This window comes from Gadus macrocephalus, chromosome 18, assembly GCF_031168955.1.
Source record: "Gadus macrocephalus chromosome 18, ASM3116895v1".
Classification (NCBI taxonomy): Eukaryota; Metazoa; Chordata; class Actinopteri; order Gadiformes; family Gadidae; genus Gadus; species Gadus macrocephalus.
Window position 1 is genome coordinate 20,963,440 of NC_082399.1, and position 9,419 is coordinate 20,972,858.

Below are 9,419 nucleotides of genomic sequence, written 5' to 3' on the forward strand. Positions count from 1 at the left end.
CCGAGCTTCCCACCGGTGGACGATTTCCCCCTCGAGCAGTCTCGTGACGCTACTTTACGCTCAGCCTTCGACCAAGTGATTGCTATTGATGGTTCGAGGGTACAGCCAGACGCAGTGCTGACTTACCCACACTTTGTGGTCGTTAGGGATAGGCTTTATCGGGTGGGTCGTGACACCGAGAGTGAGGAGATTTTTACCCAGTTGCTGGTACCCAGGAGCCGCCGGGAAATGATTTTCCAGGCGGCGCATTACAACCCAATGGCGGGCCATTTGGGGTACGAGAAAACACTAAACCGGATAATGGCTTGATTCTATTGGCCGGGGATTCGGGCGGAAGTGCGTAGGTGGTGCGCCTCCTGCCCCGAGTGCCAGCTGGTGAATCCCCCCGCCATTCCCAGGGCTCCCTTGCGGCCCCTTCCTCTGGTGGAGGCCCCATTCGACCGCGTGGGCATGGACATTATCGGGCCATTAGAACGTTCCTCACAAGGGTATCGATTTGTGTTGGTCCTGATCGACTACGCAACCCGATACCCGGAAGCAATTCCATTGCGCAACATCTCTGCGAAGAGTGTTGCGCAGGCGTTGTTTCATGTCATATCGCGGGTGGGAATCCCGAAAGAGATTCTCACTGACCAGGGCACCAATTTCATGTCACGCACGATGAAGGAACTTTACGGGTTGTTGAAGGTGAAGGTCATCCGCACGAGCGTCTATCACCCAGCCACTGACGGCTTGTGCGAGAGGTTTAACCGGACGTTAAAGTCCATGATCCGGAAGTTTGTACTGGAGGATGCTCGAAATTGGCATCAATGGCTAGACCCTCTGTTGTTTGCGGTGCGGGAAGTTCCTCAGGCTTCCACGGGGTTTTCCCCATTCGAGTTGCTCTATGCTGCCCTACAAAGGCAAAGTGCAGTAACTACGTATTTTGTCAAAATTTAGTTCAGAGTGAAAATGGGTTTTATAACACCTTCTTTGTCTTGAGACAAAAACTCTTGGTCCAACTGTGTCCCGTTTCAGAGATATCCCCAAGTCAAATTTGCAGTAACTACAAAATCCAACCTAATACCAAGGCTAAACGCAGTAAGTGAAGTTACTGCGTTCTGCCTTTGTTCACCCGGCTTTGACACAGTAGATACTGCGGTCTGCCTTATTAGCTCCATCCGAATCTACTGAGGAAAACTCATGGTGGAACTTGCTTTGAAACGCAAGTATCCAGACAATGGTAAGGACGATGGAAAAATATCAACAACTGACCTAAATCTATTAAGCCATTTTAGCCAACCTGCTCCCTTGAAGCCTGTAGCATCTTTCCACTCTGGAACCGCTGTCATAGTCCAATTACGATCACGTCGCTGTTTTGTTTCTTGTCTTCATTTCTGAAACTATTTTCGTTTCGGGGCAGCTAATCTAACTGATGTGAAGATAACAAAATCAGCCTACTCATTTAGTTAGTCGACTCCATTTAAGTCACTGTTACTTTAGCATTCTAGAGTTAGCTGATCTCCTGAGGAGAGCCGTGCAGCGCCTGCAGCCGCAAATACGATATTGAATGAAAATGAAATGTCCATTTAGATTGGTTGTTTACTTCTCATTCTATGGAGTCAGTTTCCTGCCATAATTCAAACCTGAAAAAAAAAGTTTCAAAGGCTTGTAAGTCTGGGTTTGAAAACTCAACACATTGTAATAAAGGTTTTGCAACACTGAAAAAAGAGATTATAACCTGAAAAAAAATAAAACTAAAATTCAAACATCTGTAAACATGATTTTGTGTTCTATTTTATCTTCTTCATCATTTTCACCAACACATTTTCAAAGTTCAAACAATTTCACCAGTGCATTTGCAGAGTTTCAAATCTGGCACTGTTCTAACTCTGTATTTCATTGTTGCCCGGTTTTGAAACCTTGTAAATGGGATTCTGCAAACAGGTGTTCATACATTGAGAAATACGTTTTGAAAGGTTGAATATTTAGTTTTAAAAACTTGTAAAGGTGTACGTTTACGACATTACAACGTATTTTTTCAGAACTGACTTTTCAGCACTGACTATTCAGAGATTTGACCACACAGGCGCAAGCTTTGAGTCACGTGAATATTGGCAGTGTTCTGACGCCACTCGTTTTGAAACTCCTGACAGTCGAATCTGAAAACGTTCCTGGGGGCGGGACCATTTAGCTCTAAACCTATTGGTTGCTCTCGGCTGACGTACATTCCCATCACATGTGCCGTTCACTGGGCTGTGCGTGATTGACAGTGCTCTGCCGATGACACAAATAACAAGCGACTTTCGCGGTTGATTTTGATTTCCATTTTCTGGAACCATGGCTGTTTCCCAAAGTGAAGGCTGCAGCCTTGCTAGTCGCGTCCTATGGAGATGAGACTCTGGTTCCAGAAAATGGAAATCAAAATCAACCGCGAAATCAACCCGTTATTATTCGTGTCATCGGCAGAGCACTGTCAATCATGAACAGCCCGGTGAACGGCACATGTGATTGGAATGTACGTCAGCCGAGAGCAACCAATAGGTTTAGAGCTAAATGGTCCCGCCCCCAGGAACGTTTTCAGATTCGACTGTCAGGAGTTTCAAAACGAGTGGCGTCAGAACACTGCCAATATTCACGTGACTCAAAGCTTGCGCTCAAATCTCTGAAAAGTCAGTGCTGAAAAGTCAGTTCTGAAAAAATACGTTGCAATGCCGTAAACGTACACCTTTACAAGTTTTTAAAACTAAATATTCAACCTTTCAAAACGTATTTCTCAATGTATGAACACCTGTTTGCAGAATCCCATTTACAAGGTTTCAAAACCGGGCAACAATGAAATACACCGTTAGAACAGTGCCAGATTTGAAACTCTGCAAATGCGCTGGTGAAATTGTTTGAACTTTGAAAATGTGTTGGTGAAAATGATGAAGAAGATAAAATAGAACACAAAATCATGTTTACAGATGTTTGAATTTTATTTTTATTTTTTTTCAGGTTATAATCTCTTTTTTCAGTGTTGCAAAACCTTTTTTACAAGGTGTTGAGTTTTCAAACCCAGACTTACAAGCCTTTGAAACTTTTTTTTTCAGGTTTGAATTATGGCAGGAAACTGACTCCATATCATTCCACACGCTACATTTAAGCGTCTTAGAGTACCATATTAAGCGCTATATACATTTTATTTATTATTATTATTATTATTACATCACATGGTTTAGGTAAAATATCGCGTTGTCTAAAGGATAGCCAATGAAGTTCAAGCAGAAAGTCCAAAGGTTGCAAAACCACCATCGAGATCAGTCTTCGGTTCATTTCTTCTATTGTATAAAATAGCAGTCACTCATTTTGACGTTAGATCTAGTTTGGGATATAATTGGCAAGTAATTTTTTATTATATCTACCTTATCTGTAGTTCTTATGGTTATTATATTTCAAACTAATGTAACTGAGTGACCTCTATGAATTGTTGATAGTCTTTTGCCACTTCTTGCCAAAACAGTAATATCCAATCTTGTATAATACTTACTTTAATACACACATATGTATGCATCCAAGAGTTCCAGTGAATCACTTATCTAAGCTTCCCACTGGCTGCCACCATGCAGTAGCCCCCCCCCCCCCCCCCCCTTAATTTTCTAATTAAAATGAAAATCCACAAACCAAAATACTATTGATTGTGTGTAAAATGTTAAGGATATTTGGGAAGATAATGGCAATGTTGATGACAAAAAAATGCAATTGAAGGGTTTGATTTCAAAACGCCATCTATATTTATAGTGTGTATCTCCAGTGATATCAACAAAATAGTATTTTTGTTGTTTTGTTAAAGTTAAGATACATCACAGAACACTATCCCAACTGCAGGTTCACTGATATAACCTAAAACCTTTTTATATAAAAAAATGATTCATGAAAATTCATTAAAATTGTGGATATAGCGTGTTGGAACCAAACTCTTCAATTGTTTAGGGCTGCGATGTGACACGGACATAAGGACAAAATAGATTATTGAAGGTTACAAGCAATTTCAATACTCTCAAAAACCTTCATAAACGAAGCACAAGCAAATTAAATTAAATAAAAAGGCATTGGTAATGCAAAAAAGTTACTTTCAGAACACATTTAAATTGTAGATACTGCACTTTGCCTTTGTAATAGTACTCTAGTTGTTCGAGGTAATACAAAGGCAGAGTGCAGTATCTACAATTTTGAGGTCAAAGGTCATATCGTTGGTCTTTTCTTTTTCTATACAATTTTCCTTCCTATAAAGGTATTCATTGAAAGTATCACCACTATTGTACCTGCAACAGGTTTGGCCGGCCAGTATGAAAACTTTGAAGGCATTTTTCTCAGTTTCAATGTTGACGTAGTTACTGCACTTTGCCTTTGTAGGGCAGTATGGGCGCAGGCCCAGGGGCGTCCTGGACCTCATTAAAGAAACCTGGGAGGAGGGATCCAGCGACAGTAAAAACGAAATCCAGTACGTCATGGACTTGCGTGCAAAGCTCCACTCACTCGGGGTAATGTCACGTGAGCATTTGCACCAAGCCCAGGAGAATCAGAAACGCCTGTACGACAGAGGGACTAGATTACGCGATCTTACACCGGGGGATAAGGTCCTCGTTCTGCTGCCCACCTCTAGCACCAAATTACTCGCGAAGTGGCAAGGTCCCTTTGCGGTCACACGGCGAGTCGGGGACGTGGATTACGAGGTAGTGCGGCCAGACCGGGGCGACTCCCGACAGATCTACCACATCAATCTGCTCAAAAGGTGGATTGATGTGGTCCCGGTCGCGTTCGCTACGACACTACCGGAGGGAGAGGAGTTCGGACCGGAAGTCCCTACTCCGGGGCCTGTCCCTCCGGTCGGCCGAGGAGAGGATCTGTCGGGGAGTCAGGCGGCGGACGTGGGCAGTCTGGAGCTCCAGTTTGCCGACGTCTTTTCGCCCCTGCCTGGTCGCACCCCGTTAATAACTCACAACATCGAGACGCAACCCGGGTTAACGGTGCGGACACGTCCCTACAGGCTGCCCGTCCACAAGCAAGACGTGGTACGGCGCGAATTGGCAGCAATGTTAGAGTTGGGCGTCGTCGAGGAGTCCCACAGTGACTGGTGCAGTCCCGTCGTGCTGGTGGGGAAGCCGGACGGGTCTGTCCGGTTCTGTGTCGACTACCGTAGGGTGAATGCGGTGTCAAAGTTCGATGCCTACCCAATGCCTCGGATCGACGAGCTAGTGGACCGGCTTGGCATGGCCAAATATTATACGACCCTGGACTGCACGAAGGGCTACTGGCAGATTCCGTTGTCTCCAGCAGCCCGAGAAAAAACTGCGTTCTCCACTCCGCTCGGTCTTTACCAGTTCAAGGTGCTTCCGTTCGGGTTGTTCGGGGCCCCGGCCACGTTTCAGCGACTGATGGACCGTGTGTTACGGCCTCATGCTGCATATGCTGCCGCCTACATAGATGACATCGTCATCTATGGTGACGAGTGGGGGCAGCATGTGCAGCAGGTGGCGGCCGTCCTTCAGTCGCTGAGACGGGCGGGGCTCACGGCCAACCCGAAGAAGTGTGTGATCGGGCGGAGGGAGATTCAGTATCTGGGGTTCCACCTGGGGCGGGGGAAGGTCCGGCCGCAGGTCGGTAAGACTGCGGCGGTCGCCGCCGCCCCTCGACCCAGGACCAAGAAGGAGGTGAGGCGGTTCCTGGGGCTGGCGGGTTACTATCGGCAGTTCGTGCCAAACTTCTCCGACCTGGCCAGCCCCTTGACCGACCTCACCCGGAAGAGGGCCCCAGATACAGTCCAGTGGTCGGAGCCATGCCAGGTGTCGTTTGAGGCTATTAAAACAGCCCTCTGTGGGGAAGCAGTCCTGTGTGCTCCTAATTTTGCTCTCCCTTTCTCCGTCCAGGCAGACGCGTCGGATAGGGGGTTGGGCGCGGTCCTGACCCAGCAGGTTGAGGGGACCGACCGTCCGGTGCTGTACCTGAGCCGCAAGCTGTCGGACCGCGAGGGTCGGTACAGCACGGTAGAGAAGGAGTGTCTCGCCATCCGGTGGGCGGTCGGTGCCCTTCGCTACTACCTGCTGGGTCGCCAGTTCACCCTCTACTCCGACCACGCCCCACTCCAGTGGCTCCACCGGATGAAGGATGCCAACGCGAGGATCACCCGGTGGTACCTCACGCTGCAGCTGTTCAATTTCCGGGTGGCCCACAGGCCGGGGGCGCAGATGGTCGTGGCAGACTTCCTCTCCCGTCCCGGGGGGGGGGGGGAGTAGGTTTACGGCCGGATGGGTCCCCGGCCTGTGTCGGGCGGTGGGGGTATGTGGAGGTGGGGCGGCGTCTGGCCTGCAGGGGGAGCATGGAGCACCGGGTCTGCTGGGGTGATGGGGTCTGATTGCGGACAGGTGTCTGCAATCTGACCCAATCAGGAAGTGTGTATTTATGTGCCTGCTTGTCTTTCAGTCGGGGCTTGAGATAGGGAGGAGGAAGACGCTCTCTGCGAGCCGGAGAGAGCATCGTAAAACCAGGAGACGGACGGATTGAACAGTGAACCGTTGTCCTCTTGTTCGTGTGTCTTTAAGATTGTGTAATTGAAGTGGAAATAAACAGGAGTTCGCTCCATTTCCACAAAGAACTGTGTCCTGACTCCGTGAACCCGTTACAGCTACATATTGTCAATCTAAATTATCTGCTTTTAGTTTTACTCATTTATTCATGTTTTACTGTACCAGATGGAACATGCCTACACATCAGTGCACCGTGTGCGACAAGACATTCGGTGAAAAGTCCAACCTGGCGAGGCATCTGAAGATCCATGCCATCGCCAGGGAGACCTTTATCTGTGACGTCTGCGGGAAGAGCTTGGCCACTAAACCATCGCTGGTCAGCCATCAACAGCTACACCAGTACCCCAACATCATTTTGTACCGGCAAGGAGAGGCCAGGCTGTACTGTACAGAGGCAGCAAGGTCTGTGGCAGAGGCCCGCAGCAGCACTGTTGTTGACCCTAAATGGCTGGATCTCAAGACAGCAGAGACCTTTGGAAAGGTCAGCTGGTCATCACGTTCGGGAAGTACGCCGGTCAGACCTTCAGGTGGCTTGTGGAGAATGATGTCGGCTGGCTGGTGTGGCTGCTGTTCCAGTACTGCCAGCAGGGAGAGCAGAACGAGCTGCTGAAGTGGCAGAAGGAGCGACTGCTCCGCCAGACCGGCCTCAGGTCCAGTACCGGCACATCCATCACGAGGCTGGAAAGAGACGTGGTGAGAAGCGGAGGTAAGTTGTCATAAGCACTTTGTTTCACCTGTTGGCTGTGGAAAGCAAATAGCACACACACGTCATATCAATACTGATCACATGTGTATTTTATATTTCCAGATTATTTGTTGATGAGCCTGGGACTCCCGCGAACCGGCCCGTTCAGCCCACTGGGTTTGTCGTCCTCCACCCGGCTGAAGCCTGCTGCGCCCACCCCCATTCTGCCGAGGCCTCCTGCGTCCACCCACCTCCAGCCGAGGCCACCTGCTGCGTTGACCTACGGCCCACCCCGTGTCGGCAGCACCCATACTGCTGGTCCTCCCCGCACAGCCACAGGCCCCCTCCGTCCTGTTTCGTGGGCCATCCTGCAGCCAGAGCTTTGTCCCTCCTGCACCAACAGTGAAGACATTCATGCATAACAAGTCCTCAAGGCCATGTGGGGCTCGCCACGTGCCAGACTGTGGTGGACAGCGGAAGAGGTACACCCCTTCCAAGGACAAAGTGGCTGGAAGCATGCAGAAAATGTTTTCCTACTGTCCATCCACTAGGATGTCCACTACCCCTGGCTTTTACAATGTGGTGTATGACAACTTTGAACACTTTAAGAGTGTCGTGGATGCGGAGTTGGAAAGGAGGACTGTGTAAATACCTGGAAATGCGTGTGTGTATATGTGTGTGAATAACTTACCTCTGTGATGCCACTGTTCCTGTGCCATCTGTAAGAGAGAGAAAGAGGCTTGTTTGTGTGTGTTTGTCTTTGTCTTTGTGTGTGTTTTTTAAACACTATCAAGCACTATCTATTTATTTATATCGTTCAAAAAAAAGGCACTTTGCAGTTTTACTTGAAGTTCTTTTGTTCGTTTTTTATTTATTATTATTTATATTGCTGTTAAAATCAACTTTGTAGTATCCATTCTGCTCTAGGTTCAATATCGAGGCCAATCTTTTAAACCATAATCAGTTCCAATCTAACACAATCAGTTTACATACCTTTTAGTGGTTGTTCATGTTCAGATAATCTGTGTTTTTGTCATGCATGTTGTTTGTCTTTGTCAGCTTCATGTCTTTGTGATGTTTGTATGTATTTGCCTGCTTCAGTTTTAACAAAAGTTTGCTAAAGAAAACACAAAAGGGAGGAACAGCTTGAGCCTTTATTTGTTGATTGGTCACCTGAGTCTATGGATAATCATGTTCATTATTGCACTTTAGCCTGTACAAGCCAATTGTTGATTTGTATCTTAAGTACAAGTGTGTGTGTGTGTGTGTGTGTGTGTGTGTGTGTGTGTGTTCTTTAATTGTTGAGTGTTTTTTATTATTATTAATGTTATTTATATGTGCCTGTCCTTGTTATGTGTGTATGTCTGTCAGCTCCATGTTTAACTAAATGTTTGCAAATGGTAGTACATGTTTGTCTCTCGCCTCATGCTCTCGTGTTCTCGCCTGTAGATCTGTACCTAGTCGTGGTGGGCGAGCTTTTAACTAAAATGATCTTGTTTATTTGTGTTTATATGGATTGCCTTTTCAATGAAACACATTCTGGTTGAAAAATAAAAGTTGTAAAAGTATTTTGGAGTCTCAGTGTGCTTGGGTTTCAGAAGGGGTGGGGTATTGGAAAGAAAAAACACACCAAAGCAATTAGAAGTCCTTGTGTCTTCACTCCCGCAACCAGCGGTGTGAATACACCCCCAATGTGATGGCTGCACTCCCTGTGTGGTCAAAACAATGAGTTCTGTGAATGGCTCTGATGTCTTCCAGAAAAAGTGAGAGTGCACTGAATACATTCTTATTATTTTTCTTAATTCAGCCCAAAAATTTAACAATTTAACACTTTTCCACTTGATTGTATGAATCTCATCAGCTACATCCACTCAAAGTATGAAAATAATAAACAAAACATCCAGCAGACTAGTGGATTTTGATAATCTAGGCCTTGCACATGACATTTCTGAAAATAAAACCACCCACCAGTGGCCACCAGATGGAGCCGTCCGTTTTGATCCTCGATCCTTTTGGATCGATCCCAGGGTTGAGGGATAGGGACTTTGGGGGGTTATGAGCCATTCCCAGGCGGTCACCCATCCAAGTACTAACCAGGCCGGACCCTGCTTAGCCTCCGAGATCAGACGAGATCGGGCGTGCTCAGGGTGGTATCATTCATAGCTATTATTTCTTTAGAACAACACGAC